This window comes from Podarcis raffonei, chromosome 2, assembly GCF_027172205.1.
Source record: "Podarcis raffonei isolate rPodRaf1 chromosome 2, rPodRaf1.pri, whole genome shotgun sequence".
NCBI lineage: Eukaryota > Metazoa > Chordata > Lepidosauria > Squamata > Lacertidae > Podarcis > Podarcis raffonei.
Genome location: NC_070603.1, coordinates 30,704,957 through 30,732,433, shown reverse-complemented (window position 1 = coordinate 30,732,433; position 27,477 = coordinate 30,704,957).

The window sequence follows — 27,477 nt, the reverse complement described above, 5'->3', positions numbered from 1 at the left end:
AGTTGGTTTGGAAGTGATGTGGAAGCATACAGCTGTTAACATGTCGGCAGTCAACTTCTGTTCTGGTTGAGGCCTCTAGACCATCTTCAAGGGTAGTCCCATATAAAGAATGTTAACAGTAGTCTAATCAATAACCATACAGCATGAACCAACTGTGGCAAGAGCTTTGCCCTCCAGTAGTAGGTGCAGTTGGTGCATCAAGTTAAGCTGGTCAAAGGCACTTGAGGTCAGAGCCATCACCTGGGCAGTGCAGTGCCAAGGAGAACTCCCAAGTTGTGAACCTGATCTCTCATCAGTTCCCCATAACTAACTGCTCAGTACCATTATCTCTGTTCTGACATAAATGAGCTTCAGCTTATTAACCTTCATTACTGATTTCAAGCATGCAGTTCAGGGACTTTACTGCCACATGAAGATCTGATAACCAGTGGCGTAGCGTGGGTTGTCAGCACCCGGGGCAAGGCAAGTAATTTGCACCCCTAACCCGTGGATTTGCGCCCCCTAACCCGTGAATTTGCGCCCCCTAACCCTAACCCCCAGATGTTGCGCCCGGTGCGGCCGGCCCCCCCTGTGCCCCTCACGCTACGCCACTGCTGATAACGAAGCAAAATGAAATTGGGTGTTGTGTGTGCATTGATGATACAACAACCCAGTTCCCCAGAGAACTTCACCAACAGTTTCATACACATGTTCAATGGCATAGGAGAGAATATAGATCCCTGCTGAACTCGAAGAAACACAAGAAAGCCGTCGATTTGGAGCATCTTCAAAGCATGGTAAATTGTCAGGCGTTTAATTAGCACCACATTTTTAACAGCTAAAGCTGCCGTCTTATGCACATTTACCTGGGAACAAGCCACCTCGAAAGTATATCCCAAGGAAACACATACAGGATTGTCTGGAATAATACAGAAAATGATCTTGTATCCTCAAGTTCTGTTTGGTAAAATGTAATATAGTTTTGTATCAAAACCTGGTTTTTGGTGTGTTACGGTAATGGCTGCAGGAGGCAGGGCAACATATATTCATTTCATGGTTCACTTTGTCTTAACAAGAGCAATGTATGATTTTATGTGCACGACTGCTTTGTGGAGGGGGAGATGTGTTGGGGAACGCCATTTGGATTTCTTTGCCCTAGGCACCGGAATAGGCTAGGCCATATTCCACTCCATGGGTGATAATCAGTTGTGGCATCCTGTTTGTGAAAACAGGTTTGGGGACCCTCTGAAGCAGATTTAGGAGGTGGGGCTGCAGGAGGCAGGGAAGGAGAATCCTGTCACATCCACTGATGTGAAGTTGGATCTCTCTCCAGGGTTTCTGCAACACGGGACATTTCGTGAAGCTCTGCTGGTATATTGCAAAATAAGCGAGGACCCCTGATAAACAAGAGACAACTCCTGGCACCCCTGCTCATAATGCTTTGCTATGATTAAACCAGCCAGTCAAATGGATAAAGTCTTAAAACAGGAAATAAGCACTAGCCAAAGGCTTGTCAGTAGCAAGAAGGACAGTCCCTTGGACTTGGAGCAGAACAGGAAAAGCAAAGCTCTCTGAGCTTGCAAGGAAAGGGCCTACTGGATATCACCATTTGCACACACCTTTCTGGCTAGGAGCTGAACAAAGACCCTGCCTCTGCACTGTCACAGAGCTGAGCCAATAAAAAGCAAACTGATATTACAATTTTGATTTCCCTGGGGGCCTGATGGGGCTTAATGTAAGAATTATTATCCATTGTGAATAGCAGCTGATATAGAGTGCTCAGAGGAAATGGCGGTGGTGTGTTTTTTTAAAAACCCAAACCAAAACAGTCATCTACTTAATGCTAAATTTTCACCTGCATGCATTAAGAGTTTGTTAAACTTGTTTTAAAGAGAGGGGATAAATGCCCTGTAATCTTGCCTAATGTACGTTTGCAAGAAAATCAGAGAAAGCTTAAATGCAAAAAAAAAAAAAATCTGGGTGAAAAGTGCCTGCTGGATGAGGTTGGGTATTTATTTATTATTATTCAACCCCCCTCCATCAGGGTATTTCTGCAGGCCCACCCCACGTTTATTCCGCTGAACTTTAAAAGGATATCTGCATCTGAAAAATCTCAATATTTCCTCTTTAGAAACAGCCAAGCATAAAAGTGATCCATCGCCCCCCCCCCCAGCTACCTTTATACCTTTCCTAAACACACAAATTAATTTACTCAGGTTCTTTGTTTAAAAAAAACACACCCACGGCCCACACCCAGCTACAATAATCCTGCCTCAGGTGAAAACAAAAGAGCCCACCATTAAAGTGTATAAAGGCAGAAGCCACATCTCGGAGACTGCTATCATTCAGTGTTATAATCATTCAATTTCAAAGAGTTTAAATTGCTAAAAAGCCAGATCTGACAATATGGATTTCGGCAGGATATTCATCTGGCTTTTCTTCCTGGACTGATTGCACATGATTTGACAGTAATGATTATAATGGGGCCTATAATGTTGTCTTTGCCGTCCTACTACCTTGAAGGTTTATGAACTGGTTATGTATCTTTTCCTTCGTAGGTTTTTTAATTTTTTAAGGCATATTGCTCAGTTCCACAGAAACCACAACTGTCCCATATACACAAGTGGGATCCAGTTTTTTTTAAAAAAAATTCACTTTATAATACATATATATGGAAATACTGTGTTACAAATATGGAGGTCTGAAATCATTAAAAGGAAGGTGAAGGGCTGAAATCTTATCCACACCTACCTGCGAATAAGTTATATTGAGCTTCATTCTGAGTAGACAGGCATATGTTTTCACTGTTGCCTAGATTAAAATAGATAAGCTTGTGAAAAGGTATTTTGAGCTGATGGTTATTATTGTAAAATACCATAGGGATTACTTGATTCAGGCAGTCAAGAAAGAGCACTTAATACAAAAAAGTATTGTGTTTTCTTAACCAAGAATCCTTAAAGTATTTCCTGATTTGAGATCCCAGAGCAGACCTCTGCATGGCGAATTAATCAGTTAAAAGTAAAGGCAGTTAATTGACCAAAAACCCTTGAATCGGTTGACAACCCTACTCATTTGTTTCTGAGAGAAAAGGTTTACACAAAGTTTCTTGTGAAAGGTTTCTAAAGACCTTGAATGATTCTTCCTGGCAATTAAGACCAAGATAATGGTATTCTAATCACATCCTGCTTACTGATATTGTTCTGTTGTTCAGAACTGCGAACAACAGAACAATGTTGAACAACTGTACACTGTACTCATTTTTCTCTGATTTCACCCGTTTCCACAGCGCATGTGTGCAAACGTGTAATAATTTATATAACACTTTTCATAGTCCACAGAGAACTTTTCAGTATTCTGGTGAACCCATGATCACACCAGACTCTGTCTCCCCCACCCCCATGAGAGAGGTCCTAAGGACTCTTCATAAATGTAGAATTTATGCCCTCCCATAAATATATTTGGGGTTCGCAGAGATCAAGTTCACTGACCCATCCTCCACACTGGCTTCCAGTATGTGAGTAGCTTATCATTTTTCCGGGTAGTGTACATGGACCACAGATATGCTCATTTGAAGGGAGGGACTCTCACCTCCCAGTCAGATGTCAGGTTCTTTCAGGAAATAGATCTTGCTTTTCAGTAGCACTGCTGCCCAGCAATATTAGAACCTTCAGATGTTGCTGAACTACAGATCCCGCCCCCCCCCCAGCCATTGGCCATGCTTGCTGAGGCTGATGGGAACTGTAGTTCAGCAACATCTAGCAAGCCAAAGATCCCTCAGACCTGATATAGAGAGAACCACTATTGTGAATAAACTTGCCCAGTTCAGACCAGTGCAGAATCTCAACCTCTTGGCTGGGGGTGACACTGAGACCTTGCAGCTCAGGTGGGTGATTGGAAAGGCAGCAAATCTGTGTGCCTTCCTCTGATCCAACCACAATTTAGCACCATTTAGCAAATGGATCAATGCCAGGGGTGGGGGGTGGAATCACTGCTGGCTTACAAAAATGGATACATTTTGGGTAGAACAGGACTTTGTTCGACAAAAGGGAAAACCGATTTATTTTTAAAGGGATTTCTAAAATTCATTTTCACCACCACATATCCATATTAAACTGTTGATCAGACTAGTTGCTCTCAGAAATCACAGGGTGAGGAATAAAAGATGTGGAAAAGAGAACAAAATAGGAGGCGAGCTGATCTGCAAAGCTAGCTCAGAATCAGTGTGGGTGTTTTTCCAGCTATGCAAGCCCTTATGTCCCTCATTCATTCCAAGATGCAGGTAGGAAACCTCACTCTGTTGTTCAGTTTAATGTTTCCATCTGACTTTGGCCTATCCTTCTGCTGAAGCAGACCTGTTTGAAATGTAGGGCACAAACCACTTGCCTGTGGGTCACATAACATGCGGGGGATAAAAGAAAGAAGAAGATGGGGAAGTAGACTTTAAAGAGAATGAGAGGTTGGGGGGAAAGAGAGAGAGAGAGAAACCATGAAAATGAAAATCAATCAAATGCCACAAAGTAAGAGGCACACAAAGAATCCCTGCTCTGGGTTGCCAAGGCAAATCTGTCAATAGAGTATTGAACAAGCGCATCTGACTTGCAATTATTGTCCCTTTCGAAATGCAACTTGCTCCTCACAGATCAAGCCGGGTGCTTGATGGCTTCACAGATTCAGAGTGAAAGGCAGATATTCCGAATGGAGAAAGAACAGAGAGTCCCTCCAGGAAAGATGGAGAAAAATTGCTGTCAGAGGAGCTGACCAGCCGCTGATATATGGGAGGAGACCCACTTTCTTAGGGGTAGCCAGGTTCACCTAAATGCAGCCATGTTAGCTACATGCAACACACATGATAGAGTCTTGTGGCACCTGACGGCTAGCACATTTGTTACTGCACAAGCTTGAGTGGGCTAGAACCAGCTCCATCAGACATGACATAAACTGTTATCCTCAGTAAGCAAATGGGGGGGGGGAGGTAAAGCAATGAGGCCAAATAACCATATAACAGAAAAAAGTACAATTTGCGTTAATCCAGTATTAAGCAAGTGTGGGGAACCATTTTCAAAGGCTATATTTGTTAGTATTTGTAATGTAATTTCATTGGGAATGCATTTCACAAAGAATAGATGGTATTGGAGAAAGGAGGTGGTAGTTGGTAGGTTTTTTTTTTCTGTTAGCGTTGTGAAGATGAGAAGTGTGGGGACTTCATGCAGGCGTTGTCTGGAAGAGTTCGTAAATAAAACTTGTTCAGTTGTTACCAACCTGACAGGTAAAATTTTTTATTTTCAACTATTTGTGTGAGGCGTATATTTTATCACAACCAGATAACAATCTTGCCTTCTAGGGAACTTTTTTGTGTGTGTGGAGGACACACCCTTACATGGAAGCCCAGCCAGATGAGCGGGGTATAAATAAATTATTATTATTATTATTATTATTATTATTATTATTATTATTATTATTATTAAGGATGGGGAACCTCTGGCCTCTGAACCCCTTCCAAGTCTTTCAACATGGCCAGGGAACACCCCACTCCCCTCTCTTTCAAGGCACGCAAGGATGGGGGTGGAAATTATACCCCCCCCCCCCGTTCCTCAGGTGATTGGTGCAGATCAGCTAAAAGCTTGGGGGAGGACTAAGCATGAAGGGAGAAAATAGTGGCGATCTATGTGACAGGGAAAGAGAGAGACATAGTGTGCACCAAACACACACATAGCATGCATTTGTAGCTGTGTGCAGGCCTGGCCCCACTTACACTGGGGTCTTAGCCCACCTACTGCTAGAACATGCCCCCCCTGCCCCAGCTTTCGACCAAGGTAATGCAGCCCTCAGGCTGACAAAGGTTCTACATTCCTTCTGCTGAGGTACAAATCAGAGAGAGACGAAATTTCAGATTTCTTCTTTATTTACTGGATGAAAGTGCAAGGGAAGCACTGAGGTTCTGGGTGGTATCTGGAGGTGAAGGGGCCAAGGGAAGGCTGGGCCCTGAACACTGCATATTGAGCAGCACTTGCCGCTTAAGTGGATGCAGTTTGTTGACAGCTGAGTGTAATTACAAGATTTTTCTCCTTGAAGAACAGGTCTGCACATGTGTCTCCTGACAACAGAGAAGAGAGACAGCCGCAAGAAAGAGCCCATCAGCTGCTCAGTGAATTGTGATGCAGTTGGGATGCCTGGCACGGGGTTTTGCAGCTTCATTCCCCACCCCCTTCTTCTCTCTGCCCATTCTCTGTTGTGGCCACAAAGACTTTGCAACAAAATGCACTTTTTGCGTGCATATATATATATATATATATATATATATATATATATATATATATTCAGTATACCTGAAGGAGCGTCTCCACCCCCATCGTTCTGCCTGGACACTGAGGTCCAGTGCCGAGGGCCTTCTGGTGGTTCCCTCACTGCGAGAAGCCAAGTTACAGGAGACCAGGCAGAGGGCCTTCTCGGTAGTGGCACCTGCCCTGTGGAACGCCCTCCCACCAGATGTCAAAGAGAAAAATAACTACCAAACTTTTAGAAGACATCTGAAGGCAGCCCTGTTTAGGGAAGCTTTTAATATTTAATAGGTTATTGTATTTTAGTGTTTGATTGGAAGCCGCCCAGAGTGGCTGGGGAAACCCAGCCAGATGGGTGGGGTATAAATAAATTGTTGTTGTTGTTGTTGTTGTTTAAAACATTTAAATTATTTGACTTTAAACTAGGTTTGAAAGAGAATTTCTAGCCTCCATGGGATAGCAGCAGCAGCAGCAGCAGCAGCAGCAGCAGCAGCAAAGGTGTTCTTTTAGGCCATCTTTCCCAGAATGCCTCTCTTTTTCATCAGGGTGAGACATGGAGATGGGAGAGCCCCGCAAGAGCTAGGCAGGTGGTGTGGCCCACAAGGCAAGTGAGGGTTAACACACACACACACACACACACACACACACACACACACACACCTGTCCCTGCTGCATGAGGCAATTGCCTCAGTTTGCTGAATGGAACTGCCGTCCCTGACAATGATTCATGCTAATGGGGCTTGGCCCTTGCCTGTCCTGGATGAGGTTCCTGTCTGGCCCCATTAGACTGGCAAGCAGCTTCCTTCAAACCCCTGAAACTTGACTGTTTTGGCTTGACTACAGGACCCAAGTTCCTCTGCTCACACTTGGCACCCACAACAGGAGGTTGCGGCACCATGAGCTTTGGTTTAGGGGCCACAGCATGAGTTCACTGGGGAGTGTGCAAAGAGCGATATGCCCTACAGAACCTCCAGGGCAATGCAATCCAGTTAAAAGCCATGCATCAAAGAAGGATCTTCCATATTTGCCTCAATACGATCCAGAATCGGTTTATAATAGTCCCCCCTGTGCCATCCCAGAGAGTTTTCTGTAGACAAGGATGGAGGAAAGAAGTCCAGATGGCCCAATCGTGTTAGTAGTACCACAAGCTGAATGCATGGTTACATAAAAGCATTGCTGTGGGGCCACCTTCTAGTCTCTGGTAGTTGTTTGTGGCTGGGTTAGGGTTGCCATATTTCAAAAAGTGAACATCCAGACACAAAAGTTGTTGAGCTTTCTGTGTCCCCCCCACAATGAGTTTTTGAGCTAATTTAAAGGAAAATCGCCCAGAACTGCTTCTGTGACATGGGTTGCCATATGTCCAAATTTTACTGCTTCCGACTGCATTATTCCGGCTATATCCAGGAAATTCCAGATGTATGGCAACCCTAGGAAGGGTCATAGTCAGTAGTGGAGCATGTGATTTGTATACTGAAGGTCCCAGACGCAATGCACAGCTGATTTTAATTTAATTTGCTCTTTATTAAATGCTAGATGAGATTGGCCAGTGGCTTAGATTGGTATAATGCAGCTGCTAATATTTCTCGATAGTAAGCCAGCTATCAAAAGCACACCTTCATTGGTGCTCACATGAACTCTTTTGGGAGTCTTCTTCCAAACGGATTCTTCAGTGAAAAAGGCGCTTCTCTGAGCCTTAGCCAAGCAAACTCCCAGTAGGTTGTGGCACTGTCAGGCCCCAGCAGTAGGTCACAGTGACCTAGGCTGACTGAACAGGATAAGTCAGTCTCACAGACTGCCTGGCCCCAATTGTGTTCAGGGCTTTAATAGGTGAAAAACAGCACCTTAAACTTGTCTCCTTGGCCCAATAGCTAACTGGAAGCCTGTCCAAATATCTCAGCTCTGGCACTGTGTGTGTATATATAGTGGCAGCAATGTACAGTAGCTACAGCTTCCAAACCATCCTCAAGGATTGCCCTTCACAGAGCTTGTTACTGCAGCCCAGTCTTGAGAGTGCCACACATGGATCCCATGGTATGGTTGTAGCTGATGTACCAGCTGAAGTTGGCAGTAGGTGTGCCTTGCAACTGAGGTCAGTTGGGTCTCTAGTGTCAATGATGGATCTAAGAGCACCCTCAAGTAGAAACCCTAATACCTTGGCTGTGGTGACCCCTGCTGAGAGGATCCTTGTGGTGATCCATGTGCTTTGTCAGGGATCGGACTCAAGAGGGTGAGATGGAGGAGGAGGAATGGTGGAGATCAACCCCCCTTTCTCCTGACACTGCAGGAGAAGAGGGAGACAGCCTTGATTTACAGCAGGGCTTTAAGGGGTTTGAGGAAAGTCACAGCTGAGAGAGAGACAAACAGAAAAGTTGGGACGTGTTAGAAGACCGGGGGGGGGGCGATGACTGAGGCAGGGCAGCCAGATGACACGTCACTGGAGAGTATTTCTGATCCCCCTTCTCCCAGAACGTGGAGTTCATTAAGAGTACAGGAACAAAGGACTCAAAGACATGAGTGGCCACCATAAGGGAAGATGCTGTTGCTAGGAAGGAGGGAGGAGGAGCCCAGTTTGGAGCAACGCCATTGTCAAGGCTTGTTGCTTTCTTTTGTCTCTTGCTATTAGGATTGAAGGGACGCAGGTGGCGCTGTGGTCTAAACCACACAGCCGCTTGGGCTTGCAGATCAGAAGGTCGGCGGTTCGAATCCCCGTGATGGGGTGAGCTCCCGTTGCTCGGTCCCAGCTCCTGTCAACCTAGCAGTTCGAAAGCACGCCAAAAAGTGCAAGTAGATAAATAGGTACTGCTCCAGCAGGAAGGTAAATAGTGTTTCCATGTGCTGCTTTGGTTTCAGTGTTCTGTTGCGCCAGAAGTGGCTTAGTCATGCTGGCCACATGACCTTGAAAAACTGTCTGCGAACAAATGCCAGCTCCTTCGGCCTCTAAAGCGAGATGAGCACGGCAACCCCAGAGTTGTCTGTGACTGGACTTAACTGTCAGGGGTCCTTTACCTTTTTATTAGGATTGAATAAAACTCATTTTTTAAAAAGGACTCTACCTTGTTTTCCATGTTCTTGCTGCAGCCAGGGGAGGAATAGCTTCCCTGAAGCCTTGACATGCTTAGTATTTATGAAGTGCTTTTCCCGATTGCTTCATACCCATTGCCTCATTATTTCTGCATGATAACCCTGTAAGCTAGGTCAGTAGTATTATACCCATGTTACAGATGAAATGGTTGAGGCAAAGAAATAGCAGCTTGGCTGAGGCCGCTGTTCCTGATGGAGCTGAGATCTGGGGACTTTGGGTTTAATGGCTTAGGGCTGAGGGTCTTCATCCTTGTAGCAGACAAGTATACACTTAGCTAGCTCTTAGCCCACTATGTTGCAGTGGCTAATCTGGCAGATGCTCCTGCACTAGGGAAGCAGATGCTGCACCCGTGACCTGCAAAGAGAGTGCGGAAGAGTTGATGGGCAGGCAAGGGTCACTGAATAGCCCCGTGAGGACACCCTCCTAGGCAAACCTTCAGAGCAGCTCTGTGCCACAGTAGAATAGAATCTGGTCTGGGTGTTGGGGCAAGAGTGGCAAGCCTGGATAGCTCTGCCCCACTTTTCTTGCAGAGGATACCAGGCAAGTGTACATGTCCACTGCTGCAGACAAAGTAGAAGCACCCAGTCACTCTTGCCAGCCACCTTCAACCAGTCCAGAGTGTTTCTTGAGATGAGATGCAGCTGTTTTCTGGGGCAGTTGCCTTCTTTTCATTGGCTTTGTGGCCTGTAGGTGGGGCAGTGGTAGGGAGGAGGCTAGCGGCTGGGCCAGTCTGTGAGTTTCCTCTCTGCACCTGAGCAGAGATGCCTGTGCAGCAGCCATCCCACCCGGCCTCAACCCGCCCCACCCCGGGCTTCTCCTTCCAGCAGCCTCACAGCCCACCCAGCCTACTCCTCCTTCAGATTCTGCAACTGACAGCACCGCACTGGCAGCCTCAAAAAAATGCCAGCGTGCACACATGGCTGTTTGTGAAACGATGTCACCAGCCCGGCGACCACCCTGCAGCTTTTATCCTCTCAGCAGATTACACAGGGGCCTTTATGGTTTGGGAAGATTTAGTTGACAAGCCGGGGGAGCCCTCCTCCGTGTGCTAGGCATGCTGTCGCTGCTCGGATGGTGCGCTCTCCCTGCTATAAAGCTGCTTAGCTTGGCCTCCAGTGCCACGACACTAAACCTATTACCAGATGATTTGTATGGAGGGTAAGGGCTCAGTTCCACTAGTAAGTAAGGCAGTGCTGTGATTGTGGTGCTTTAACTCCTTGCGTGCTGCCCAGAGCTGGCAAGGCCTTTGTGACCGAGTGGTGATGATACAACAGCACGCAAGGAAATAGGGGGAGCACACATAACAACTCACGAAGGCGATGCAGCTATCTGCCGCATTTCTCAAACCAATTCTCCCCATTGCCCACATCCCCTTTCTCATGCAGCCTAGCGCAGCTGTCCCTGGTTGTGTGAAGTGAGTGATTTGCAAAGGGGGAAATGTGGCAATGACTGGGTTAATCACTACTGAGCACTTGCAGCACCTCGACCAATTAAATAGCTCGACCCACTTTGATCTATTTGCTTGCAGTGGCTGAAAAGAAACAGAAGAGCATTGGGGGTGTGGGAAGGTAGATCCATACCCCTAGCAGGCTACATTGCTAGCCGGAACATCTGGAGTAAGATCTGCAAAACATCAGGTTAAAGAGCACCTAGCGAGACATGTTAACACTTGTTTAGTATGGACGACAAGGCTGTGCATTTCTCGATTAAATGGGGCAAGCATATGTAATTATTCTTCCGCCCTGCTTAGGCCATCAGCTAAAGAGCATTTATTGCATAAATGCCTCTCTATTCCATATGGACACAGGATTTTGCTTGGATACCATTTGTGCAGGAGGAATCTATTTGAGCATGTCAGGATTCTATGGCGATGCACACTAGACAGATACAGAGGGGAACTCCAGATGTCCCCATATCCACACCAGACAGTCCTCTGGAGTTTCTCTTCTTGGCTCCCATTTGTTAATGGAAACAGGATCCTCTGGCCTAAGAAGCCCATCTGATTTCCCCCGGAGTATCCAGAAGTTACATCACATATGGTTCCTATGGAGACTGCAGTGATGTCAGAAACAAAAGGAGGGGATAAGCTGCCGCTGTCTCGCTGAATAAATCTTCTCATCAGTACTGCAAAGATGAAGCAGGAATAGTCTTGCAGCTAAGGAAAGGCCTGAAAGGGAGGAGGTTCTTCCATCCTTGGGAATGTACCCACCCTTAATAAAGACATTTCAGATTTCCTGTTCAGGTCTTTGAGGCCTGCTGCAGCTGTGAGGAAAAATCAGGCCCAGTTAATAAGCCACCCTATGCTATTACTCAGAATTTGGATGAATCATGCTGAAAGATCAAGATGTCATTTTGCCCAGCTGTGGGGACTATTCTGTGGAAACCCACAGAAGGCTGCTCCTCCTTTCATTTCCCAGTTTGTTACAGGACAAGGGACAAAGCCCAGGCTAGCTGGTTGGGGGGTCCTTTGGCCTCCCTTGAGCAGGTTCTGGGAACTCCAGCTGTCACAAGCCGATTGGTCTGAGAGAGATGCCATTTCCTGGGGGGTCTCCCCTTCTGCTAATTCTGTACCTTGTACTTCTGGTTTCGTCTGGTTTCATGTCTCTGAGCAAGGCCTTTTTTGTGGGGTGGGGGATGGAGAAGCACACACAGTACTTCCAGAGACATGGAGGATGGGGATACCGTTAAGCAGTTTCTGTTGCCAGGTTAATGACTAAACAACAACAATAAAAATAAAAATCCAAGGCTTTTAATCTTCATTAAAAATACCAAACTCCTTTGCTGGCTAGGTATAGCAGGTTTTATACTGTTCTTTCAATTATTAGATTTTTCTTGTTTTATACTGGGAGGAGGGGTGGTGTAATGGTGCTGTGTTTTTAAGCCATCTGCATTATGCTGAATCTGAGTAGTGGTCGTCTTGGCTTGGCTGTCCCATCTGCTCTGAACACCAGCAGCTTTCCTGGGCCTCAAGGAGAGGTATTTCTCCAGTCTTGCTACCAAGTTCCTTTGTTGCAGGCAGTGGCATAGTGTGGGTTGCCAATGCCCGGGGCGGTGTGGAAGGGAGGGAAACAGACAGAGTACACATGCACATTCAACTGCCTAACAGTGTCTGCGCCACCCAGGAGATTGCAGACACAGAGATAAGAAGAGTTGTTCTGCTGTCTGGAGAGGTCACTTCCTGGTTCGCATGGAGAAGCTGTTTTCAGTGGAGCCCAGTGGCAGAGAGCACAGCTGTCTTGAGGCAGCACTGGGTGTTGAAATTTTGCACTCCTAACAATTTTGCCCCCGGTGCATTCGCCCCTGTGACTCCCCCATGCTACAGCACTGATCACAGGAGGTGCCAGGACAGCCTCCCTCAAGTTGGTCTCTTTAGGTGTTGGGGGCTAGAACTCCCATCGGCCCCAGAGCATGTAACCATGCTGGCTGGGACTGATGGGAGATGTAGCAAAAACATCTGGAGGGCACCCAGTTGGGGAAGGATTTTGCTAGGGATCGGAACTTGATGCTTCTGCATGAGCTCTGTTACTGATCTGAACCCTGTTTTAGCTTTCAGCTTTTTAAAGAGAAAGCCATTTATACATGTTAGTTTATTAATGTCTGAGCACTCAGACTGGACAATACCATGCGCCTCCTCCCAGTGCTATTCATCCTGGAACTTACTGTGTTATCCATAGGTCATAATAATAAATCATAAAAACCATTAACTATAAACAACATACACAGAATACTGTGGTTTCATAAGAATCCACAGCATTGACTTTACTCAAAATTGCCAAAGTCATTCAATGCAAGCTTACTCCCAACTAAGTGTGTATAGGATTCAGGGCTGGCCCAAGATATTTTAGCACCTGAGGCAAACCGCAAAATGGCACCCCCATGCCGCCAGGGAAGAAAGTGAAGAGCCTGCATCAGGAAGAAGAGGGGAGTAAATATCTACACTGGGATCTGCTGCCCCTGTGGATCTTGCCACCTGAGGCATTTGCCTCACTTTGTCTCATGGGCGGGCCGGCCCTGATAGAATGACAGCTGAAACTTTACACCCCACTATTCTACAGTGTCCTCAATGTGACTTGCAGTAATCGGGGGGGGGGTCATTGTCTTAAAGAAAACCCACATTTATAACAGTAAAACATTTTGATCAGGACAGAAGGCGGCATCTCAGAACAGTAACTTAAAAAGCAAAGGTCTGGCAAAAGCAGAAGCTTTTCATGCACTCCTCCTGAAGGCACTGATGAGACAGATCCTCTCCTTTCCACTTAAGAAATATTCAAAGGTACAATCCGGTCAAGCACTTTTAAAGCCCCTTGGATTTCAGTGGGAAAGGATGACCCATGTCATAATGCTCATGTTGAAATCAACAGGGTTTAGAAGAGCTGAAATTTGGGAGGTTCATGTCTGACCTTTTCTTTTGCTTTTCAGAATAGTATAAGTAGACTCATTAAAACTTTCTGAATATGAAAGGAGACACAAAAACCTATTCCTGGCTACTGTATCATAGCTTAAATTCCTGCATGGGGTGTGACTGTGTGTCTTATGTGTGTATTCGCTTGGCATTTTCTGTGAAGGCGGACAGACCTTTCTTCCTTACAGACCTATTTCCACAGCCTGGTGTGACTTACTCATCCTGTCCTCTCACTGTCCCCACAAGGAACTGGAATTTCAAGCAAGTTTATTTGCTTATGGCCCCATCCTCTTCTGAATGTTTTGTCTCATCACAAGAAACAGAGATAGTCTCACAACTACTGCAATGCATTACACCTGGGACTGCTCTAGAAAACTGGTTCAGAAAATGCAGTTGGCACAGAACATGGCAGCTATATTATTATCTGGAAGGTGCATGTCAGAAGATCTGACTTGTTTGTTTTTTAATATGGGCGCAATTCAAGGTGATGCTTTTTGTAACTGTACAGCCCTAAATGGCTTGGAACCAAAGCGCCACCTTCTCCCACATGAAGAGTCCTAATCTTTAAGATCTGCTTTGAAAGCCCTCCTTCACAGGTTAGATGGTGATTGGGGAAGGGGACACAGAACTGCGGTACACTATGACATTGTTATTTTTCGGACATTTGCTTAAGTCATTTTTATTCTCCAGGGCTTTTAATGGGTGATCTGTGTTTCTGCAGCTTTCATCTCACTGAGTTTCACTTAATTCTATCAAGAATACAAAAAACAAAATAAAACCAGTGTATGGCAGCACTGCTTGATCTCAGTAGATTCACAGTCCATTCAATTCAACAGGGTTTTCACACTTGACAAATATATACCTTCAATGTCTGGTTAGCTCTTGCAAGACAACAAAATATTAATGTCTTTACATTGCGTGTTTTTGCATTCACGTTCTGCCTTCCAGTCCACTAAGCATCTTTAATGGCGCTCAGTGTTAAAACCATCGAAAAATACAACAATAACTCAACACATTATTGAAGACATGATCAATGTACACAATAACCAACACCTGCAACTTAGAATTTCACAGTTATAGTCAGTTGCACTTCATGTTGACTGCACAGTTACTAAGGGTCAGTTTTCAGAATTCCAATAAGGTATTTATGATTTGGGCTCTCTCTCTCTCTCTCTCTCTCTCTCTCTCTCTCTCTCTCTCTCTCAAATAAAAAAATGAGCCGTTTGTGACACACTTCATGAAAACTGGGGGCAGGGGACGGGATTTAAAGCCCCTTTCATGCATGATCTCTAGCCTGGGCATTCCCAAAATAGATACTGTCGGTTTCAGGCTGTGCTTGGGCTGCTTTGTACCACTGGCAAGGTGCTTGCCCTTAAATTTGTAGCAAAGTCTCACATTTGACCTATGACCACCATGTCATGAAACATTAATCTCCTCCGTGTGCTTTGGCTGCATCTGCACTTCTCACTGCTGCTACTTGGATTTCACATTAAACCAAAGTAAGAGTGCCGCTGCACCTCTGACCCAAACAGCACCACCATTGCTATGAATCCGGCAGCTGACTTGGCTCGCCTAATAATCACCCTCATGATTGTCTACATATTCCGATCCCCCAGCTTGGTTGGGTATTTATGCACCTCTAGTGTTCAATCAACTTGCACCGTGGTGCAGATCCCATGGGTCTGTGAGGCACTGGCATGCATCCCAGTGGCGTAGCGTGGGGGGTGCAGGGGGGGTCAGCCACACCGGCCTAACATCTGGGGGTTAGGGTTAGGGGGCGCAAATCCATGGGTTAGGGGGCGCAAATTACTTGCCTTGCCCCAGGTGCTGACAACCCATGCTACGCCACTGATGCATCCAAATATTCAACTGACCCACTGACTCCAGCAGGAGCAAGCAAGCCCTGTTTCTATACATTTGTTAGAAGGGTAATAATTTGCAAGGCTACAGAAAACCACTCACCAAGCAAGTGCTGATTTGCAAGCAATTATATATATTTTTTATAGAGTAGGTCTGCGGTGCCCAAGAACGCTGCAAACTCATATGCAAGTTGCTACAGGCACACACCTTTGCACACCCATATAAGAGATGCAGCCCATGCTTTAGATGTGGGTGGCAGCAGCTCTTATGTCGCATTGGTTAGAACTGGGATGTGAATATTGCAGAGAGAATGAGTGAAACAGGAGAGCAAAATAACACCATCAAGCAATAGGCACTCTATTCCCAGAGGCAGTTTTAGGGGAGTGCAGCAGAGCCTCGGAGATGGCACAACTATAATTTCGAATTGAACGCAAGAGGCGGGGGGGGGGGTGCACCAAATTTTGGTGTTGCACAGGGCGCCACAGAAATTTGAGACCCCACTGCTGTTCCTTAGCACAGAACGCAAGTCCCACCGCATTCACTATGTGAACTCCGACAGTAGAGTTTTGTGGGACTTATTCCATTATGTAATTCATTTGTTTCATTTTGAAATCTATTATTTTTGCTAGCCTCCCTTGGGCATTCACTGAAAGATAGGACGTAAATATTCATAATAATTAACACACAAACAAAGGAGTGCTGAAAAGACAGATGATGTGTCGAAGAGCCAAACCAATACTTAGCAACCCATTACTAAAGTCAGAACCAAAGCTCCACTGTAAATTTGGAGGTCATGCCCGATTTCTGTGCTGAGAGCCCTGGAGCAATTTTACATGGCTAAGCTGAATCACAGAATCATAGAGTTGGAAGGGACCCCAAAGGACATCTAGTCCAGCCCCCTGCAATGCAGAAATCTCAGCTAAAGCATCCATGACAGATGGCCATCCAGCCTCTGCTTAAAAACCTCCAAGGAAGGAGAGTCTACCCTCTTGTGGGAGTCTGTTCCACTGCTGAACAGCTCTGTCAGAATTTTTTTTCTGAATATTTAGTTGGAATCTTCCTTCTTGCAACTTGAAGCCATTGGTTCAAGTCCTACCCTCCAGAGTACCTGCAAAGAGCACCTGCAAAGCTACTTGACGCAGTGCCATATCATTTTGCGATCCTTCCGGGGCATTTGCGTCTTCATTTCTTTTCTAAATATAGGTGTTTTCTTATTATAAAAAAATGCTGTGTGCTCCCCTGCTCCAGCTGCAATGGAAACAAAACAGGGAAGACAAATACCAGCTGCCCCTAGAGCAAGGCGTCCCCCATTCCTTGTATGGGGTGGGGCTGCCATAAGAACATAAGAAGAAACTTCCTGGATCCAGCCAAAGACCCACCTAGTCGTGCATCTTGTTCTCACAACGGCCAACCGCCTGCCCAGTGAAAGCCCACCAGCAGGACCTAAGTGCGACAACGCTCTCCTCACTTGTGATTTCCAGCAAGTGGTATTCAGAGGCATACAGCCTCTGACTTCAGAAATACAACACAGCAATTGTAGCTGAGAGTCATTGGTAGCTTTTGCCTTCATGAATTTGTCTAATCTTTCCCTTGAAGATATCAAAATATGCCGCCATCACTGCCTCTTGTGGAAACAAATGCCATAGTTTCACTATGCCCCTGTGTGAAGTTAGGGCATTCCTTTGTCCTGAATCTTTCAACATTCATTTTCCTTGGATGGTCCAGGGTTCTAAAGCTATAAGAGGGGAAGAGCACTTTCTCTGCTCCATGCACAAGCTCATACATCTCTGTCATGTCCCGCCTTGTCTCTTTTCTGAACTAAAAAGCCCCAAGTGTTGTACCTCTTCTACACAGAAGAGTTACTTCGACCCCTTAATCATTTTGGTTGTCCTTTCGCAACTCTACAGCATTGCATTTGAGGTACACATTATTCCAGGTGCTGTCTCACTATATCATGCTACTGGCATCAAGCTGTGGCATGTACAGTGGTACCTCAGGTTACAAATGCTTTGAGTTACAAACGCTTCAGGTTACAAACTCCACTAACCCAGAAGTAGTACCTCGGGTTAAGAACTTTACCTCAGGATGAGAACAGAAATTGTGCGGCAGCGGTGCAACGGTAGCAGAAGGCCCCATTAGCTAAAGTGGTACCTCAGGTTAAGAACAGTTTCAGGTTAAGAAAGGACCTCCGGAATGAATTAAGTTCTTAACCAGAGGTACCACAGTATTCTACTTTAAACTAAGGGAGAAACTGGGGCTTTTATAAATATGTGGGAAAGTCCAGTGTATCTAACACAAAAGACAGCTAGAGGACATCTAGCGTCATGAGACAGTAACTACATCTGTGTGAGCAAGGCTAAGCTGAGGCAGCGCTGATACCCTTTGAGGCTAGAAGGGTCTGAGGGGGGAAGGCTGGCAGTTGTAGAGTTTGACCCACCAAGCTCTACGACCAGATAAAATGACCCAATCTGAAATCATTTTGATTGATTTCATAGTATCCTGCAACTCGTTTCCAGTGAAAGAAGCTGATTTTTTTTTTAAGTGAACCCAAATTGGAAATGACCACCCATGCATCTGCTTTAGAGACACATCTGTTTCTCGTTGTGTTTTGGAAAGTGTTTCAACTGAAAAGTACATCTGTACAGGGGTGGGGGTTGTGTGGGCTGGGAGGGTAGTGGCGAAGAACTGGAAATGATCTTTCAGCACCTCAGAACCTGTATGGTGGTGTGCAACCTACAATTGTGACACCAACACGTGCTGTGTTGCCAGTACCACCTAAGCAATGGTACGGCCAGAGAGGTTCTTCCATCACACAGGGGTTTTTTTTAGTCTTCCTCTCTTCATGATTTCGGTTTCATGCTAAAACACCTGTGCCCTCAAGCACAGTGCTATTTTTCTAGAAAAAGAGCTGCCACAATGGCGCCCACCTGAGAGGTGCCAGAACTGAGTTCCAGTGAGTTCCAGCTGCAGGGAAAAATCCTGTACAAGTAACATGTCATTTTATCCATAAAGGCAGAAGACAAAATGTGCGACGCGATTCCCAAACAATGGGAATGGCTTACATTGCAGTTTGAACCATTGGCTTAAAGATGTTTCAGAGAAGAGCAGCCGTGTTTATACCACTGCATCCTGGGGAAAAGGCAGCGTTAGAAATTTCATGTGGGAAAGGAGGGCACCGACAGGTAAAGCCCCACTGATTCATCTCCAGTGGTGGCTCAGAAACAGCCAGAGTAGCCTAGCATCCTGGGATTGGGCTGAGTTCAGATTCCTGCTCAGGAGCTGACCTTGGGCCTAGCACTGGACCTCAGCCTACTGCTTCTCCCGGGGTTGTTGTAAGAATAAAATAGGATCACATCATTTGTACGGTCCAAGCTCCACAGAATAGGTAAGGGATACAAGTGTGCTGTACAAATTTAAAAGTATGAAAATCACTAGGATGAAGATCTCTGTGTTACATGTGCAGGGCATCCCACAGAGTTTAAAGGAGCACCAACATCTGTTTTCATCTTCATTGTGGCAGAAGTCACACATACATTGTATGTATGTATGTATGTATGTATGTATGTATGTATGTATACATAACATACATTTATAGCCCACCTCTCCTTTAAGTAGCTCATGCATCTCCACCCCACCTGCCATTTTATTCTCACAGCAACTCCTAGAGATAGTCCCTGGCCAAAGGTCACCCATGAGCTTTATGGCCTTATAAGATTGCAGCCTAAGGCTCCATCTGCATTATACATGTAAAGCAGCATCATACCACTTTAAAAAGTCATGGCTTCCCCCAAAGAATCCTGGGAACTGTCATTTGTTAAAAATGCGGAGAGTGGTTAACACACTGTTATTCTCCTCACAGAGCTACAATTCCCAGAGTTCCCTAGGAAGAGGGATTGACTGTTAAACCACATTGGGAATGGGGTTTCTTAACAACCCTCAGTACCCTTAACAAACCACAGCTCCCAAGATTATTTGGGGAAGCTATGGCTGTATAAAGTGGTTTGACATTGCTTTAAAAGTATAGCGCAGATAGGATCTTATACAGTACACCTCCCACCTGTAACTCTCATTAACTCAGTTGGACTTAACTTCTGAGGAAACATCCCTAAGCTGCACAGGGTTTATTGAATGTAAAGGTCTGTCGTATGAAAGGTCATTCTCTACTGATGAAACTGATTGCACAAAATGTACTCCAGCTGATTTGGAAATCTGTTGATTGCCTAAACAATTAACCCTTAAGCAAAAGGTAATTGACTTTAAACAGAAATGGGACTATGGGTCTAGTCTAGCCCAAATACGAGTTCTGGTTTATCTAAGTCAGTTCTTGACTAAGTATTCCTTCCTGGCATCTAATAAATAGCTGCCATTTTCCAACCCAGTTGTTCATAAGTAAGGAAATTACAGGTTGGCATACCTGCCTTCTTTGCCAGCTCAGCCTCTCCACATTTTGCGGAGGCCTAATGTGGCTGATTCATCCTGTTCCTTGGCCTCCGCTTACGCACCATGGTGTACTGTTTACTTCCGTGCCTGAATGGCGAGCCTGCTAAATTAAGCCCTCCAACAATCGTTTGTTGATTCTCCCATTACATTTCCATAGGCTCTCTGACTTCACAAAGGGGCTGCTTTAAAGGGCAGGCGCAATTGCTGTGCAAAGTGATTCAGCAAAGAAACAGGCTTGTTGCTATTCTCCAAGCGGCTCCTGAGCCAGACACTCTGTAACTGCATTGAGAAGCACGAGCTTCTGCTGATGTCCCTATTGTTTGTCCTTGCGTACGTGGGGAAGCTGCTGCATTAATTTCAATCAGCGAATATTAGCTTCCATCAATGGTGCTCTGGCTCAGGCCTGACTGTGCAATGCTGGTTCCACAGGCCCAGCTTCCGTAGTTGGCACAGTCAGATATGCACCACAGTCCATGCCCTGGCAAGGGTGGTCATTGCCAGCTGGAGCTTGTCAGGCTCCTCATGCTGGGTTTCAGAGGTACTTAGAAACATAAAGTCTCATGGACAGTGCTATTTTTCTAGAAAAAGAGGCTTTAGAACCCACCATGAACACTTCCCTCATTCTCATAGAATGGTACTGGCACTGACCTGAGAGGTGCCGGAACTGAGTTCCAGCAAGTTCTGGCTGAAAAAAAGCCCTCATCAGGGGCAAACCCCCCACATCACTCAATCCCAGGCCTCAGAAGAAATGTAGCACCTCATCCCTTGAGCTGTGCCTCTAAAGCTGAGCATTCAGAAACATTGAAAGCCTTCGAAACCCAGTGTAATTTCAGGTATGAGACTCCTCCAAATCCCAAAAGCTTCTCTCAGAAGTCGCAGGACCTCTACAAAATCCGGTGCCCTGAGGCTAGTTCTAACAGGGTTTGGTACAAGAAAGTAACCACCTACAGTAGGAGGACCTCCCTTCTGCTTTTGTCCTCTCTGTACAAACGAATATCCCAAATCAGGGGTCAGCAAACTTTTTCAGCAGAGGGCCAGTCCACTGTCCTTCAGACCTTGTGGGGGGCCGGACTATTTTTTTGGGAGGGGGGGAATGAACGAATTCCGTGGACCGGATTTAGAAGGTGATTGGGCCGGATCTGACCCCCGGGCCTTAGTTTGCCTACCCATGTTCTAGAGCAGTCCCAAGAAACTGCAATCTACTCACAAATTGGCAGTGATCTACCTCCTTTTTTGGGATTGGATTAAGGTCAAATTTGTTGAGCTTTTTTTAGGAAGGAGGAAAGCAGGGCTTTTTTTAGGGTAGTCAAAGTTGTTTAGCTTCTTTGGGGGGAGCCAGTGATCTACCACAGATGTCCAGTGATCTAGTGATCTACCAGTAGATTACGATCTACCTGTTGGACGTGCCTATTCTAGAGAATAAGTTGACTTGGTTTCATTGAAATTGGACTACTGTAATGCACCTTACATAGACCAGTGTGTGGGCCTGTCTGAAAACCATAGGTAGAATAGAATGCAACATCTAGATTATTTACCTGGTCTAGTTCTTTTTAAGCATGCACCCCCACTTCTACATCAGTTGCAATGGTTGCTAGTCTGCTTCTAAGAGCAATTCAAAATTCTAGTTCCTATTCCTTAAAGCTCTAAGCTTCCTGGGACCAGGATACAGTGGTACCTCGGGTTACCGACACTTCAGGTTACAGACACTTCAGGTTACAGACTCCGCTAACCCAGTAATAGTACCTCGGGTTAAGAACTTTGCTTCAGGATGAGAACAGAAATTGTGTGGTGGCAGCGGGAGGCCCCATTAGCTAAAGTGGTGCTTCAGGTTAAGAACAGTTTCAGGTTAAGAATGGACCTCCAGAACGAATTAAATTCTTAACCCGAGGTACCACTGTACTTAATAAACATCCTTCTGCAGTGCAATCCATCCTGCCTGTTTGCCTGTTAAAGTCATTGGAAGAGACCTTATTATGTGCGCCATCCACATCTGAGGCATGGGGTCCGTCCACACCACACATTTAAAGCACTCTTATGCCTCTTTAGCAGCCATGTGACTAGATTATACAGGTCTAGGACTTGTAGAAATCCCCACTCCACCCTCTTTTTTGCCCCTTACCCTCTTGCTCCACTTTTTATACATCAAACCACCCTGGGAGTCAGCCACAGTCTTGATCATTCCTGCCAGTTAATTGGCCATTTCCTCAGCTGGAGCGCAGTTATTGTAATCAGACTTGTCCTGAACAGTTGTAAATGTCTTCAGACCAGCCCTGCTGGTCCATCTCCCCCTCCCTATTCTCTGTCATAAGGACACTCTGGGGCACATCATACCTGCTACTAATGACAGGCATCATGAAGATAATAAAAGTGTGTTGAGAAGTATATGTCGCCTCAGCCTCCTGCCGTTGGGGAAGAAAATTGATTAGACCTGGATGTGCTGACCTTTTTGTACTTGAAAAATTGCTCTTGAGTGATTTGGGCAATAAAATTAAATTGATTCGGAACGAAACAGGGATGAAATTTGTGTCTCTCGCAAGGAGGGAGGGAGAGAGAGATGTGGGGCAAAATTCTTAGATGTAAACCTGTGCTGTTGCCATAAGTGCCGCTAGGGAAAAGGATCCCTTTGAAGGATGCGGGTGCTGAAGACATGGCCTAAGAAAGGGAAATCCCAGGGAGAGCAAAGGCAAATCAATATTATTAAACTGGGGATCAGCCAGAAACAGCTTGAGGAGCAGATGTGTCAAAGGAGGGTTACCTAGCTTTGAATGAAAATGCCATGTTATGAGGATCGCTTTGGGCATGGGTAAGCAAACTAAGGCCTGGGGCTGGATCCGGCTCAATCACCTTCTAAATCCGGTCCATGGATGGTCTGGGAATCAGCGTGTTTTCACGCTGAATATGTCCTTTTATTTAATATGCATCTGTGGGTTATTTGTGGGGCCTGCCTGGTGTTTTTATATGAGTAGAATGTGTGTTTTTATTTAAAATGCATCCCTGGGTTATTTGTGGGGCATAGGAATTCGTTCATTTTGTTTTCCCCCAAAATATAGTCCAGCCCCCCACAAGGTCTGAGGGACAGTGGACTGGCCCCCTGCTGAAAAAGTTTGCTGACGCCTGCTCTAGAAGCAGATGTCATTGGCACACCTGCCGGAGCTGAGCAAAAGCACTGCTGGCAAAAACCCAGCTTCCACCTGGGAACCCAGGATCAAGCCTCAGTCAAAGTGGAGCACTCTTAAGCTGCAAGCCTTGTTTTTCAAGGTGAATACAATCCTCATACAAAACAGGCTGAAACCCAATCACACTTGATTAAAGCTACTTGTATGTTGTGGTTTTTTTTAGTGCACATCAAGTCCATCACTGATTGCATGCACAGAGTTATGTCATTGATGGTATCTCCCTCCCACATTTTATTCTCACAAGAGTTATGTGAGGTCGATTCTTCCCAGTGTTGAAGTCCAGCATTGTATCTATCTACTATACCACAGTGGCTCTCAGTGGAATGTAAATATGGCTAACTATGGTTGATTCATTCCAGCAATAGTTGATTCATTCATCCATTTGCAGCTCAATAAAAATTATTCTCTGTTCAATATGCAACACACACAAAAACAACTAAAAATAATACTTAATAACTTACGAAAGAGCAAAAGAAAACAAATCAGAAGATCAAACAAACCACTTTAAAACAGAGGTTTAAAAGACTAAAACATTGCAGCAAGTGTCAATTAGAATGGAGTAAAAAAAAAATTCTTTGGGGCAAGAGATAAGCTATAAATGTCACTGCCCTTTCCGGTAAACACTGAGCTCCATATACTGCTATGGAAAGCCAATGTGAACGAAACAATTTGGACGAATTTCTGCATGTAAAAAAAACCAAATCAAAAACCAAAATTTTGTAGCTGCAAAATCAAACAATAATAAACAATGAAATCCAGTAAACTCCAGGGTTAGCAATATTCTGGCTTTCTCATCAGGTTCCACAATGCAATACAGAGTCACTGAGAAGGCAAATGGGAATGCAGAGGCTGCCACTTCAGGGACGATAAAATATTAGGCAGGTTGGGGGAGCGGTTGGCTGGCTTACCTATTCCCCTCCCTGCCTGATAAGTGAGGCTTCTTTGCACTGATGAGAAAGAACCGCCGCCTGCTCCTGAAGGATGTAAGGAGCAGCTGCTGTAAGCTCTGAGGGATCTGGGACACCAAGACTGTGACACAGATGTTGAGTGGATTGGCAGCTGAATATTTCATTCAACGCTGGCGTCAGGGCAACATCTTTCGTAACACTCGAGGGCAGTAGGCTAGATGAGGGGACGCAGGGCAGGTCACGGGCACACGCAGCCTGCCCTTCAGAACCTCATTACTACTCTATGACCTCCAGCACCTGCTTTCTCCTCATTCTGCCTAACAGTAGGGCCGATATTGGGGCATATATCAAGTGTAGGATTACGAAACCATGCCTTGCTTGCGCTGTTGGTTGTGCCAGGGCAGTTCTGAGCCAGAACTGGACTCGTGGCACTGAGATTCTCAGGATGTCGTTCCCAGTTTATAGGCTCACAGAAGGCTTCTGTAGTTGGCAGGGTGCGTGTTTTCAAAACACCTGATGATCTAAGATAGGGCCATGTCAGAGCTTTGCCTTGTCTACAGAGCCTCGAGGCATTTCGCTGAACGGGGAACACACGCAGGTTGTTAAAATAAGGCTCGCCCAACAGGCCTAGTTTTCAGATACACGCTCAGAGCTTGGAACCCTGTGAAACACAGCTGTGTCTCCCGGGATTACAGCCCCATAGTTGTCAGTCATGCCAGGCCTTGCAGAGGAGCGAAGCAGGCCTCAATAGCACAAAGCATCTAGAAATGAGGCAGATTTATTAATTTTGGCACGAGGCCCAGAGTCCAGTCACGCCTTTAGGTGGTTGCCAAGGTTTCCAGATGCTGCTGGGGATCTTTTAAACAGAAAAAAAATAAAAGGGGGGGGGGAAGAAAAAGAAAATCGAACCAAATCCTGGGAACTCTGGCTCCAGGAGCCCAGGCTATGGGGCAGCAAAGCCATAATAAGAAACCCCCTGTCGTTTCTTAGCAGCAGAAATAAGGAGGTGCCTTCACACAGCTTGTTCTTTAAAGAATGGTCAGTGACTTCTGACATTCTTCCTTTGAACCTAAGGTGATCATATATCCGACTTTACACAGAGGATGGTCCTCCGTTTAAAGGGCTGCCTGGTCCAAGTCTGGTTAAAATATAAATAACTCACCTGTCCTATGTGCGCTATACCTTTAAAACACACTAGAAACACCGTCTTTCCCTCAAAGAATCCTGGGCCTTGTAGTTTACCCCTCATTGTGTCACAATACCCAGTGATCCTTAACAAACTACAATGGCCAGAATTCTTTGAGTGGGAAAATGGGTGTTAAAGGTATAGTGTGTACACAGCTGTATTGTGTTTTTTATTATTGTCAACAGTTTCAAATTGGTATTTTTACGTATGAATTACCATATACAAACTCTATGCAGATGTGGCCTCTTTTCTGGTGATGCATTTTTGCCATGGACTGGTTGGACGCAGAGGAATGGCAGGAGGGAACCCCCAAGGGAAGAAGTCTCTGAGCCTGGGGATTGGTGGTGGGATGATGATGAATGTTCAGAGGGAGAAGGAGCGGGAAGAGGAGGTGTCGGGAGCTGAGGGGCAACAGAGCTAAGTTGGAGGCCATCTTGTGGCAGTGGATCCCACACATTAACTATGCACCACCTTTGGTCTGGCCCACATCTCTCTCTGTTCAGCTTCATTGAATGCCCCCGGGTTCTAGTGTGATCAGAGTATGGGAAACAGGGGAAGGAGGAACATATTCTGTCTATTCCAGGCTTCCTCAACCTCAGCCTCCCAGATGTTTTGAGACTACAATTCCCATCATCCCTGACCACTGGTCCTGCTAGCTAGGGATCATGGGAGTTGTAGGCCAAAAACATCTGGAGGGCCGAGGTTGAGGAAGCCTGGTCTATTCACTTTCTCTACATTATTCATATCTTAAACCCCTCTGTCAGGTCCACTTTCTCTTTCCCCCCATAATTTTAATTAAATTTTCTGTTTTTACATTTTAGAATATTCATTTAAACAATCTTAAAATATCAGTGCCTTCCCTTCTTCTCTTTCCATGGTTCATTTTGCATAACATAAATCCCTGCATATTTTATATAAACGAAACCATTCAGTATTCCGTTATTACATCCATCAAAACTTATTTACACTGTTGAATATATCTTAATGCTGACCATGTTTTCAAATATACACTATTTCCCTCCCCCCATATATTCAATAAACATTTTCCAATCTTCTTTAGATGTATGTTCTTCTTGTTCTCTTATTCTATATGTTGGGTCTGCAAGGTGTGTATATTCCATCAGTTTAAGTTGACATTCTTCTTTAGTTGGGACTTTGCTCATAGAATCATAGAATCATAGAGTTGGAAGAGACCACAAGGGCCATCGAGTCCAACCCCCTGCCAAGCAGGAAACACCATCAGAGCACTCCTGACATATGGTTGTCAAGCCTCTGCTTAAAGACCTCCAAAGAAGGAGACTCCACCACACTCCTTGGCAGCAAATTCCACCGTCGAACAGCTCTTACTGTCAGGAAGTTCTTCCTAATGTTTAGGTGGAATCTTCTTTCTTGTAGTTTGGATCCATTGCTCCGTGTCCGCTTCTCTGGAGCAGCAGAAAACAACCTTTCTCCCTCCTCTATGTGACATCCTTTTATATATTTGAACATGGCTATCATATCACCCCTTAACCTCCTCTTCTCCAGGCTAAACATGCCCAGCTCCCTTAGCCGTTCCTCATAAGGCATCGTTTCCAGGCCTTTGACCATTTTGGTTGCCCTCCTCTGGACACGTTCCAGTTTGTCAATGTCCTTCTTGAACTGTGGTGCCCAGAACTGGACACAGTACTCCAGGTGAGGTCTGACCAGAGCAGAATACAGTGGCACTATTACTTCCCTTGATCTAGATGCTATACTCCTATTGATGCAGCCCAGAATTGCATTGGCTTTTTTAGCTGCCGCGTCACACTGTTGGCTCATGTCAAGTTTGTGGTCAACCAAGACTCCTAGATCCTTTTCACATGTAGTGCTCTCAAGCCAGGTGTCACCCATCTTGTATTTGTGCCTCTCATTTTTTTTGCCCAAGTGCAATACTTTACATTTCTCCCTGTTAAAATTCATCTTGTTTGTTTTGGCCCAGTTCTCTAATCTGTCAAGGTCGTTTTGAAGTGTGATCCTCTCCTCTGGGGTGTTAGCCACCCCTCCCAGTTTGGTGTCATCTGCAAATTTGATCAGGATGCCCTTGAGTCCATCATCCAAGTCGTTGATAAAGATGTTGAATAAGACCGGGCCCAAGACAGAACCCTGTGGCACCCCACTAGTCACTCTTCTCCAGGATGAAGAGGAACC